Here is a 13,583-nt window from a genome sequence, read left to right as displayed (position 1 = left end):
GGGTGGGCAGGGCCCATGGCTAAGGCGCCATGCTGATGGGCCCCATCCAAGAGCAAGTGGCCCCAAGAGCCTCTGAGAACAGATGCACTTTTGGAAACCTCTGGCCGTGAATGTCCTGAGTCCAGAACCACTTTATATGAGTCTCTTGTTGTTCACTGCACAAATCTAGGGGGCACCGTTCACTTTGCTGTACAGGGAACAGTGTTTTTGGGGTCATACAGTGCACAGCCTGCAGAACCATGCAGCTTTGGACTTCTGCAGGTCTCACTTCATCAAGGTGGCCAATCTTCACCCTGCCAGCAGGACAAATTGCATTTTGATGGGGGCATATAGGCCAGACTTCTCCACCACACTTGGAAGCAAGTGCCCAAGGAGGCAGGTGATGAGCCCAGCAAGATCAGGCAGAGGACTCCTGTCCTCTGGGCAGCCCAGCAAAAGCTCTGCTCCCCAGGGCCAGTCAAATGGGAGGGTGGTAATGGAGAGAATAGTCTCTGAGTTAGAGACCCAAATTTGAATTATTCCCCAAGTGTTGCAGCAACAGTCACCGCTGCTCCCACATTTTACCACCTCAGCCCCCTGTGACTGCTGCCCAGGAGGATGTGGTCATCTTGTGCCTTGAGAGTGTCCTGCAGGCCTTTTTACTTTCTGCCCTGAAGAGGTAATGCCAGGCTGAAAGCTGGTGCAGACATGTTCTCCTTTAGTTGCACAATTCTGGGGACGTCATGCATCTCATACACCCTTATGTTGACGTCTTCTGCTTTCCTGTCCCTCATGCTTCCTGGGATCAACTCCCAAGTTACCTACTTGTACCCAAGTCTGTCTCAGGCTCTGCTTTGGATGGAGCCCAGACTCAGAATGTTACTTCACTCATCTGTACCTCGGTTTTCTCACCTGTGTTATGGGGGCATATGCATCACTCACAGTTACTTTGCAGAATCCCTATGACATGGCCAACTGAGGTAATGCCCGGAAAACATCTTGCACAGGTGCAGCCATGGCAAATGCTCTACCCATGCCATCTACCACTGTTTTACTAGGAGGGCTCCAGCTGCCTGCTGAGGGGAGCGTGCAGGCTTCCCTGCCACCTGACATTGCTACTCCCATTTTACGCTTCTAGCACCTTTAATATTTTGATTATCTGAGACCATTCATAGGGAAAACACACCCCTTGCAAAACAACAAACAGATAGCAAAATAAGTGAAAAAAAAAAAAACCAAAAAACCAAAACACAAGCAACCTTATGGGTACTAGCTGGCACTTCAAAACTAACACTCCCCATCTCCCGCAAACACACAAGAACCAACTGTAGCCTGTGTCTGGTATAAGTGGGTGACACACTGTCCTTTCAACTTGGGAAAACCTCTTCCTGAACTTAATAGCAACGGAATTGCATCTCGTTCTTGTGCTTTTTGCCCACAGAGATCAAACAGGGACTTCACTATCTTTGCCTCAACAGGTCCTTGTCTTCACCGCACCCTGAGCAGGTGTGTGAGAAGTGGGAGTGAGAATGCCACTCTTTGCCCCCTCTGCCTGTGCCACTCTTGAGTTTATTTGCTAAACGATTCCTTCTAGCCCCTGCCCCTCTCTCTGTGCCGCTGAAGAGGGCTGTTCACACCATGAAACAAAACTTGCCAAGGACAGGATTCTCCAGGGGGAATTTGGATATCCACCCTGGTCTCAACATGCACGTTCCTGTGCGTTCCATGGGCAGAGGTGGACATGCGGCTCCTGGTGCAGGGACTCGCCCAGCTTTGAGCTGTGAGTGAGCATCCAGGTGCTGAGGTCCGCTGCTCTTAACCCCTGCTCAGCTATGGGTTCACGCCGGGTTCCCCAGGCCTCCGTGAGCCCCTAGCTAAGGGACTTGCCTTGAGTCTCTCGGCCTGGGGACATGAGACAGGTCAGGCTTTATTTTTGTTTGAATTTTTTAAAGGTGATTTAAACCTTGTCTGGGGGCCATGTAAGGTTGAATTCACCTTTAAAAAAATTTCCAACAAAAATTTTGCTGTCAGATTTCCAGGTAAGGGGGTTCTTAGTGCCATTACAGAGCCTGAAAGGGTTAATTAACTCCAAGTAGCTGAGAAATTTACTGCCAAGGATCATAGGGAGGGGATAGTTGCTAAGATTATCTAGATAACGCAGACAAAAGACATCCCTAGGTAGTGGAGTGAGTTAACTGGGCGAGGGCTCCCACAGTGGAGCCCAGGCTGAGAAACATTTTTTCTCATTTTGGAGTCAGACCTTTTTGTGCTGGTGGGTGGAGTAGGGTGGGGGAGTGTCAAACTTTTCGCATAAAGGGATGGATACTAATTCTTTTAGGCTTCCTGGGCCAGATGGTCTCTGTCACAATAGCAGAACTCTGCAGTCAGAGCAGGAAAGCAGCCATAGACCATATGTGGGCCAATGGGCATGGCTGTGTGCCAATAAAACTTTATTTACAAAAACAGACTGTGGGCCGGATTTGGCCTGTGCAAACTACAGAGGCCTATGGTTTGTTGATCTTAGATTTAGACTGTGACTTATATAGTCCTGTGCTGCATATTGATGTTTTGGTCAACAGTAGACTGCATATAGGACGGTGGTCCCATAAGATTAAACATTGCACTTTTTTTTTCTTTTTGAGAGGGAGTTTCACTCTTGTTGCCCAGGCTGGAGTACAATGCATTATCTTGGCTCACCACAACCTCTGACTCCTGGGTTCAAGCGATTCTCCTGCCTCAGCCTCCCAAGTAGCTGGGAATAGAGGCACGCGCCACCATGCCCGGCTAATTTTGTATTTTTAGTAGAGACAGGGTTTCTCCACGTTGGTCAGGCTGGTCTTGAACTCCTGACCTCAGGTGATCCGCCCACCTCAGCCTCCCAAAGTGCTGGGATTACAGGCATGAGCCACCGCGCCCGGTCTTAAAACTGCACTTTTGTTGTATCATTTCTTTGGATATGTTTGGATACACAAATTGTGTCACAGTTGCCTACAGTATTCAGTGCAGTGACCTGCTGTTCAGTTTGTATTCCAGGAGCACTAGGTTGTACAGCCTAGGTGTGTAACAGGTTCTACCATCTAGGTGTAAGTTCACTCTGTGATGTCCACACGACAAAACTGCCTCACGACACATGTTTTAGAAGGTGTCCCCTTTGTTAAGCACATGACTGCACTCCTTCAGAAAGTTTTGAGTCTTGAGACATAGCACATATTCTTATTAGGCAGTTTGTTCTCTAGGATGAGATACGCAGGAATCTCATCAAAACCAAACACCCTCTCAGAAGTGCTGCAGCTCCATGGGGCTTGGATCACCGTCTTCCTCTGAGAGGGGTTATTCCAGCATTTATCATTTCCCATGCCCAACAGGCTCCCAGGTTCCTCTTCTGTTTGTCTCTGCTAGGAAATGCTTCAAAGATGCTTTTGGGTTATTCCAGCATTTATCATTTCCCATGCCCAACAGGCTCCCAGGTTCCTCTTCTGTTTGCCTCTGCTAGGAAATGGTTCAAAGATGCTTTTCTCAGCTGGTAAGCATTCTTATTGTTCTAAATGTTATCATTTATCTTGGTGCAAGACTGCCCGAGTTCAAATTCTGGCTCTGCCACTTATTAGCGGTGTGGCCTTCCTTTGGAACTTTGCTTAGCCTCTCCCTTTTACATTTCCTCCTCTGTAAAAGGAAAAAAATTAACACCACTTCCCCTGCGGGGTTGCAGTGAGAATGAGTGAGTGGATACAGGTGGCTGGCGCTCAGTGTCTTCCGCTCACTCGATGTAATCCTTAAGGCAGGCCCCACCTGTCGGGTTTATCATTGTATCCTCAATGCCAGGAACAACATGGTGGGGGGCACAGAGTGACTACTGGCGAATGCAGTGTCTTCTGTTGATGTGGCCACTGTCTCCATTCTCACCCTCACCACTTCCCCCTGCTCTGCTTCCCTCCAAGTCTACACTTGGCCTCTTGGCCTCCTCTGCCCCTCACTGCCTGTACTCCAGGCATCCTCGCTGCCCTAAGACTGTCAATCCTAAAGAAACTTCCGCCTAGCTGAGCTAAGAAGACAAACACACATTATCATAATATACTCATTAACATGTCAAGAGCACTCCACAGTTTGCCATATCCTTTATTTGATTTAATGTTCACAACATTCCAGTGAAGCAGGGAATTATCCTTACTTTATAAGGCTGAAGCGAAGAGAGGAATGAAGATGGAGCTGAGCACTCGTGGTGTACTGGATGCTGTGCGTGGCACTTAAATGAGAGCAAGCTCTCTTAGACATATCATCTTACTGAATCTGCCCAGTGGTCACTCATTCTTTCAACAGATTTTCGGTGAGCACCTATTATGCTCTGAGCACTGTTGTATTAATCAGGGTTCTCCAGAACCTGGAGAGCCCTGGGTTATCCAGACCAATAGGATACATATATAGGAAGGGAGATGAAAGAGGAGACTTATTATGAGGAGATGAAAGAGGAGGCTCAGGCAGTTATGGAGGCTCAGAAGTCCATTGATCTACTGTCAGTAAGCTAGAGAACTGGGGAAGTTTGTGGTATAAATCAGTTAATAATTAGTTCATCAATCAGTTAATCATAAGCCCTGGAGTCTGAAGGCCCGAACCAGAAGTGCTGATGTCTGAGGACGAGAGAAGATGGATGTCTCGGCTCAAGCAGAGGGAAAGGGAGTGAGCTCCTTCTGCCTTTTGGTTCTATCTGGGCACCTACCAGGTAGGGCGTCTATCTATGACGCCCACTAATGTTGCTGAGGATGCACCTTCTTTACTCCGTGTATTGATTTAAATGCTGATCTCTTCTGGAAGCGCCCTCACAGGCACACCCAGAAATACTGTTTTACCAGCTATCTGGGCATCCCTTAGCCCAGTCAAGTGGACACCAAAATGAACAACTGTGCTAGGTGTTGGAGGTAAAATGGTGAATAAAACAGGCACAGTCCTCCTTTTATGAAGCTTCTAGTCAGGTGCAGCAGAAGGCACAGATAAATGAAAGGCTGTCACACCACCACCTGAAAAGCCTGGGATGGGACTGTGTGAGGCTAGATGAGCACAGAGAAAGATTTTTTACACTAGAGCTGAGAGGTCATGGAAGGCTTCCTGGAGGAGGTAGCAACAGAGCTGTGGCTGGAAGAAAGAGGTAGAGTGAGCCAGACTGTCCAGGGAGGACAGCTGGAGAGGAGAAAGGGGACCATCTGAGCGAAGAGGATGAATTTGAGAGACAGAAAAGAAGTGTTGAGGTCTGAAGCACCAAATCCTGGGCAAGTGGTGCGGGATGAACTGGGCAGAGAGGAAAGGGCTTGCAGGCCCTGGGAAGCCACTGAACGGGTTTGAATTTCGTCCTAAGGGTGATGGAGAGAAGTGGCATCACTAGTTTTGCATGTGAAGAAAAATTCATCAACTTGTGCTGCAGAGACAAGACTGGCAGGGCAGGGGGATGTTATCAGGGTGACTTGTGCATCGGTCCAAGAGACACGATGGTGGCTTGAGGCTGGTACCACCAGAGGTGGGGACAGGGACATGTGTTCTAGACTGACTTAGAAGCTAAAATAGATGTGCACTAATAAGCCAATGTTAACATCAGCTCTATTTTTAGATGAAGAATATGTGCATTTGAAATTGGTGAGGAGGCAGGAGTGTGGCGGGGGCTAAAACCTGGATTTAGGGTCAGACGGGCCCTGGGGAACCCAAGGTGGGGAGAGAGAGTGGTGACTGCAGTGGAGAAATGAAGTCAGACTTCCTGATGAGAGGAAGCAGCCAGCTGGGGATGGGTGCCGCAGAAAAATGGGCAAAAGACCAGCTCTCCCCCGTCAGGGAGGGGAAGGGGTCCCGGAGGAAGCCAAACACATGCCTCGTGGTCAAGTTCTCCTAGAAACGGCAGTTGCTTGACAAAGATTTTTCTCATCAGTGCCCTCGTTGCAGTCTATGGGGACAGTTTCTGGCTGTTTGGGGACACATCTTAGATTTTATAAGGGAAGCCAGTGGGAGAATCAGATTCGCATGATCAAATATTATGCTGCAATCAGTTTGATTGGTGCATCTCTGCAAAGAAAGAATTGTAGAGTCTTAAGGATCCTCAGAGGTGATCTGTCTCCGTTTGCACTCAGGGCATCCTCCCGCACCTCTACCAGATGCTCTAAGGCCTAGGGGGAGGACGGCCAATGATTGTTGTAATGCAAGGGTTTCAATCCTTGAGTTAGGCTCTGGCCTCTTGGGCGGAATAAAGTCAGCTGGGATCCTGGGGTAGCTGGCTGGCCTGGGGGAGCTCTGTGTGTGTTTTGGTGGTGGTGGAGTGGGCGTGTGTCAGCATTGCACCCTTCCTCACCTCCTTTGCGAAGCTAGAAACATTTGCATTTGACAGGTCCTGGGGCACTGGGCCCCACTGCACAGAACTCCAAAGGAGGCCGTCGAATGTGCATGCATGTAATTCCTGCTGTTCTGTGACCAGAAGCCTCGATGAGGTACCTCTCTCAGGACACACCTGGACCTGCTGCAGCCCCTAGGGGTTGACGACAGTTTCCTTTTTTAAAAAATTAATTGACAAATAAAGCTTGTATATTTTTATGGTGTACAATGTGATGGTTTTATATACGGTATACATTGTGGACTGGCTAAATCAAACTAATGAACATATGCATTACCTTGTATATTTACCATTTTTTGATGATGAGAACACTTAAAATCTACTCTCTTGGCAGTTTTCAAATGCACAATGTATTGTTATTCACTATAGATCTGTTGTATGTAGGTCTCTTGAACTTATGTCTCCTGTCTAACTGAAACTTCATATGCTTTGAGCAACATCTCCCCACAGCCTCCTTCCCCCAGGCCCTAGTGACCACCCTTCTTTGACTCTCTGCCTCTGTGAGTTTGACTTTTTTAGATTCCACATATAAGTTAAATCATGCAGTATTTGCTTTTTTAAAAATGTGACTGTGATATTGCTTTTCTACAGGAAGTGTTTGTTGACTCTTCAAGGAAAAAACGAAGCAGAGTGGAAGGCAGTCTTGTTTTGCCACATCCATTCTCCTCTCTACGAAGAGACTCCTGCACTCCTGCACAGGGGTTAAGTTCCAGAGAAGAAGTTCTGCCCTGGGAGCCGGGTAGGCTTCACCATGGCCAGGAGCCATGGGATCTCTCCAGTGAGGGGCCATGGAGAGCAGAGTGGGAGCCATCACTGCGCCTCCTGGTTCTCAGGGAGAGACAGAGAAAGCCCAGGTGTGCTGTGGTCTGCGACCTCCCACTGCTCTGCCTCGTATCCCTCAGCCCTCTTGTCACCACTGACAGGCAAACAACAGAGCTTCCAGAGCCAGCCAGGGGCTTTCCTATTGTACTAGCTTTCTAGGGTTGCCTTAAAAAAACACCATGGACTGGAGGCTTAGACACAGAAACCAGGATGCACCTTCAACGCCTGGCTTAGAAATCTCCTCAGCTAAACATCCAAGTTCATCATGTACAATGTCTACTTTCCACAGGACAGAACACAGTTCAGCCAAGTCCTCTGTCACTTCATAACCAGGATCACCTTTTCTTCAATTTCCAGTAGCATGTTTCTCATTTCTGATGGAGACCTCACCAGAAGAACTGTACATCCATATTCCTAGCATCATTCTGTTCATGGTGATTAGATGTTCTCTAAGAGGAGGGAAGCTTTCTCTGCAGCTCTCCTCTTTTCTGTCCGAGCCCTCACCAGAACTGCCTATAATGTCTATGTTTCTACCAACGATTTCTTCAAGACAATCTGGGCTTTTCTAATTTGCACCCCAAAACTCTTCCAGCTTTCACTCATGACCCACTTCCAAAGCCACTTCCACACTTTTAGGTATTTGTTACAGCAGCACTCCACAGCATGGTCGCAAAATATGTGTTAGTCTGCTAGGGCTACTGTAACAAATACCACAGAATAGGTGGCTTACACAACAGAATTTTATTTTCTTACAGTTCTGGAAGCTGGAAGTCTGAGATCAGGGCGTCAGCAGGGTTGGCTCCTTTCAAGGCCACTCTCCTCAGCTTGCAGATGCTGTCTTCTCCCTGTCTTCATGTGGTCATCCCTCTGTGTGCATTTGTGCCCCAATCTCCTCTTCTTAGAAGGACACCAGTCATACTGGATTAGGGCCCATCCTAATGACCACATTTTATCTTTAAAGGCCCTATCCCCCAATACAGTCTCATTCTGAGGTACTAAGGGTGAGGGCTTCAACATATGAATTTTGGGGACACAATTCAACCTGTGATATCCACTGTGCATTGTCTGTGTTGCACAGTGTGCCTGGATTCCTCTCTGACTTACACGTCTCACACAGTTGCCTGTGCCACATCTGGCTTGTTCCCAGAACAAACAGATGGAGACAGGCTACACAGGAATTGGGACTGCCTTTCCAAATGCATGACGCCTACAGGTGGGTGGGCCCATAGTCATGACTGCCCCCAGGAAGAGCCACAACTGAGCTATTACAGACTCATGCTTATTGAACCTTTCAACAAAAAACTGTCTCCAGGAATCCAGGAACGCAGCCCATGTTAACCATGGTGTGATGGAGTGGAAGAGATAGGGTTTTAAATCAACTGGATTTGGTTCTCAGTTCTGCCTCTTATGGGGCCTGCAATGCTGGCCAAACCATGTTGGATCTCTGCAATGCAACTTTTCCATCTGTAATGGTTTATTTCATGTGTCAACTTGACTTAGCCATGAGGTGCTCAGACATTTGGTCAAACATTATTCTGGGTGTGTCTGTGAAGGTGTTTCTGGATGAGATTACATTTGAACTGGTGGACTGAGTAAAGCAGATGACCCTCTGCAACGTGAGTGAGCCACATCTAATCCATCAAGGGCCTAATAGAATGAAGACCTGACTCTTTCACGAGTAAGAGAGAATTCCTCCTGACTGGCAACCTTCGAACTGAGACATCAACTTTTTCCTGCCTGCAGACTTGGAGTGAAACATTCACTCTTCCCGGGTCTGGAGCCTGCTGGTCTTTGGACTGGAAATACCCCATCATTTCTCCTGGGTCTCAGGCCATCAGACTTGGACTGGAACTGACACCATCAGCTCTCCTGGGTCTTTAGCTTCCAACTCATCCCACAGATCTGGGGAATTGTCAGCCTCCATAACCATATGAGCCAATTCCTTACATGTATTATATAAATCATATATCTACATATTCATATACACACATTATATGCATACACACACACATCTTATTAGTTCTGTTTCTCTGGAGAACCACGACGAATACACCATCTTCATAAGTGTAATAAAATACCTCTCCTATTCATTCCCCATGGCTGTTTTTGAAGTCAAATGAGGTGTTCTGAAAACTGTGACGTGCTATTCCAATGACGGTTATCATCATTGTTGTTCTTGTCAACAGTGACCTCTGAATTGCTCATACCAAGGTCAATTTCCAATCCTCATCTTCCTGAGCAGTAGCATCTGACACAGTGAATCATCCTCCTCTGTAAACCCTCCCCTGCCTCCCTGGACACCCCACACTCCTGGCTGTCCCCCTTGCCCTCTGCTTGTGCCTTCTGTGGTCCCTTGCCTACTTTCTTCTCATTTCCTGGACCTCTAAATATTGGGGCACCCCATGTTCTGTCCTTGGATCCTTTGTTTTTCCATCTATACCTACTCACTTGGTGATGTCAGTGAGTCTCTTAGATTTGATCACTGTGGCTCCCCAAGGAACAGACTCTGAAAAGGAGACTTGCATGTAGGAAGCTTAATGGGGACAGCTCTCAGGATCCATGCCTGCTATACAGGTAGGATGAGGGCTAGACACTGACTAGGCAAAAAATGAGCTGTCCTATCTTTGCAACAAAATGATTAGTTTCCACTGGGAACTCTATAGCTGGGATGCTCCTTGTCATATTTGGAGGAAAGGCCCTGGGCTCTTCTGTATCCAGTCATCGGGTGCAGCCATCTGGGAAGGGTCATGGTCTCAGGTCATTGTCTTCACCAGAGGGCACGTCTGGGAGAGGGTTCAGCTGAGAGCCATCAGCCCTGACACTCCTGCAGCCGGGAAAGTGAGCACTTCTGCCCTTAAGGGGAATTTGGTTGAGAAAGATTATGAATCTGAAGCATGGGAAATCAATTCTTGCTGTCAGATGACAAGATTTGAACATAACCCTGGCTTCAAAGCAGGCAAAGCTTTAGAGGTTTCATGAGTTAATTTATTTTAGTTTAAGTATTCTGAGGGATGAAGTTTGGCAAAGTCACAGAAGATAAATCTAGTAGCACCGTGTTTTTCCTGTCTTCCATAATCATTATGGGCTTACTCCCTTCGGTCATGTCAGATCCCAGTTTTATCAGCAGACAACACATATTTACCCAAACCGTATAGTCTTCATTTTGTTTTACTTAAAAGCAATTAGGGCTTCATGGAACCAGCTCTAACTCTTTCTCTTTGCAGCAAGGACTTACAGAGGCAATTGGATTTTGGAGGTGTGTTAACGTGCTGTATGCTTCCTGCTAAAGTGCAGATCTTTAGGCCACTGGGGTTTTTATTGCAGCGCTATGATTCAGTCCCTCTGTGCAGAGCTGGGAGAGGTAAGCTCCCTTTGCTCATCGTTCATCATCTTATCGAATCTTACCAGCCATTCAGAAATTATGACAGCAACGTTCATTCTGACCAAGTCCTAAGGGCAGAGAAGGGATTTTTTCAGTTTTGATTTCACAGGAATGAATGAGGCTCTCAGGGCGAACAATTTCTTTTATGATTATTCTAATCCTGGAAGAAAAACCAAGCTGCTGTTTCTAGTGTGGAGACTCGAGCTTTGAAGCTCAGTTCTCCCACTCTGTGGGCCCTTTGCCAATGCATGGGGAAGATGCATCTGCCGGATCTGGAGGAACCGGCTACGATGCGGGACCATTCTGCGTTCGTGGTACCCTGAGAGGACATGCTCGGCAGCTCTGTGGGAGCCCCCTTGGAATGAGGCACCCGTGGAAAATGTGTGGCCTAGCTCTGCTATCAGACAGTTTCTGATCTGGGAGAATCATGCTATATGCTTATCACCTCCACCACCCTTTCTCTCAGATAAAATTGATTGAAAAACAGACAATAAGAAAAGACTTGGAGGGTAATTGAAGTATCACAAACAGTTTCCCCTCTTTGCTTTAGTCTAGAATGTCCACAAACATATGCTCACCACCACCGTCCCCAGAAACTGTCCGGCCTTCTAAAGAGCCACCAAGGACCCAGCAAAGTCCACATAACCAGCGGCCATGTTGTACTTCTCAGGGTGGGAAGAAGAAACTGTATTTCAAGAGGTATGATACTAAGAGATTGCAATTTACTAATCAGAACAAAAGACCCATGTTGTCATGTCAAGAGAAAGTTGGCCCCATTTAAGTTGGGAAGTGACGTTAGGGAAAAGAGATTCTAGTTTGAATTCTTAGGTTCCAACGAGTGAAACTTGCCCTTATATCCTCTCGCTCTACTGTTAATCTCATCTCACTGGTTCATTGAGGCACAACTGAGGATCTTACTAGGGACCCAAAGCTGGAGATTAAATATCTACTTTTCATGGAGGCACATACATGCCGGCGCTCGACCATCTAGGTCAAGCTCTGCCACCTGCTAGCTGTGGGACCTTAATGCAAGTTCATAAGCCTCTCTGTGCCTCAGGTTCCTCCTCTCTAATATGGGAATAGTGGTGGTTTCCAGCTTGGAAAGTTGTCTGAGTATTTAATGAGCTGGTGGGTGCTGAGACCTGAGGGCCTGGCACATGGCAGAGTCCACGAGGTTAGCTATTATTATGATTTCCCGCTTCTCTGAATGAGGAGTTATCCCAGGATCAGGGAGTTTGTTAAGACATAAGGAGGGGAACATTACACATGGGGGCCTCTCACGGGGCGGGGACAAGGAGAGGGAGAGCATTAGGACAAACTCCTAATGACTGCGGGGCTTAAAACCTACATGATGGGTTGATAGGTGCAGCAAACCACCATGGCCCGTGTATACCTATGTAACAACCTATGTTGTTCTGCGCATGTATCCCAGAACTTAAATTAAAATTAAAATAAAAAGAAAGATGGCAACACCTAATGCAGACAATAGTTCTAAAATAAGATCGTGCCTTTGAGCTGATAGGTTACCTTAATGATGTTTTCATATTTTCAATGTAGGACTTTTACAACTGTTATCAAAAACTGGGGCTCCTGAGCTCTGGCTGTCACCATGGACAGGGGCTGAGGCATGTCCAGCAGGTGCTTCAGAAGGGGGGCTGTGCTGTGGAACCCAGGGCCCCGCGCCAGCTTCCCTACATGGCTTTTTGTGTCAGGAGAGCTTGGCTCTGAGTGGACTGGACAAGCACAGGTGGACTAGACCCTTTCTTACCTCAGGCCTCAGTCTTCACTTCTCTTCAGACTTTATCTCAAAAGCAGGAAGGGACACGTGTTCCTCATTCTTACTACAGACTTGTGTCCAAGCTATGGGTGCACAAGTCTGGCCTCTCCAAGGACATAGATGGATTTCCCATCTCCCCAGTGGCTAACCCTTGGCTTTGGGATAGTGTCTAGAGGAGTGCAGAGGAGGATACGTTAAAGAGCGCCCTGGCATACAACAGGAGATCAATAAATCGACATCACATGAAGACAGCACTCAAAGTGCCGAGTGGATGAAAAAGTCAATGAGACACTCAGAGGTGGAATTGTCCCCAGACCCCGTCTGAAACGGCTAGCTGGTGACATGGTCCTAGAGAGGTGTCTGTGGGGTTGAACAAGCATTGAAAATCCCATGTTTTGGATGACCTCCAGGATCCTACCCGAGAGTGTGTTAAGGGCCCCAAGCCCCAGGGGCAGCTCTGAGGGTGCAGCATGGGTGGGATGAGGAGGCTTGGGTTCAGGGAGGCACGCTCGTGCACTTATAACCCACATCCACGTGGAAGCAGAGGTGAAGTCCTAGCAGGGCATTTGTTGCCCTTTTTCCTGGAGAGACGTATTCGCAAAGGGTCTGCAGTGAGCAGGGAGGGTGCGTGGGGGTGTGCCAGCCTCGCCACTGTGCTCTAGTGGTTGTGGCTGGCCGCTCCGCCTGCACTCTGCCCTCTGTGCATGCATTTACTTGTGGTATAACCTGAAGAAATATCAGAACCTCTGCTCTTAGGAGCGGATGCTTTTCCTCTGGGTTTGCTTCTGATTCCCAGGTTCAATGACAGCTCTCAGGAAGCCATGCCAACACCGACACACACCACTCCAAAGCAGGGCATGGCCCCCAACTGGAATGACGGACAAGGGTTACAGGGACAGGGTGAAGTCAGCCAGGAAACCGACATTTCCGTGGACGCAGAGCCCAGATGGAGCACCACCGGATCTTTGCTATTTCAGGCCGGTATTTTCAGGAAGTGAAATGTACGAATTATGGACAAAGGCTGCAGGTGTGCAGCCATAGGACAGAGAAGAGATCTCCACTCTGGTGTGGAAAGGAAATGACATGGTTTGACAAGGGTTAGATCAGAGAGAGGCAGATATGTGCCTAAGCCCCGCTTGCATTCCTAGTCATGGTTTATTCCACAGGAGCAAAACGGGTTCAACCCAGGACTGCTCTTTTCCTTCGTTCTTTGTTGTGACGGAAGCAGTGTTGTGAGTGAGGTGAGGGGAGTTCAGAGA

This window comes from Rhinopithecus roxellana, chromosome 4 (assembly GCF_007565055.1).
Source record: "Rhinopithecus roxellana isolate Shanxi Qingling chromosome 4, ASM756505v1, whole genome shotgun sequence".
In the NCBI taxonomy this organism is placed as follows: Eukaryota; Metazoa; Chordata; class Mammalia; order Primates; family Cercopithecidae; genus Rhinopithecus; species Rhinopithecus roxellana.
The sequence above is the reverse complement of the archived record's forward strand: the minus strand, read 5'-3'. Positions refer to the sequence as shown.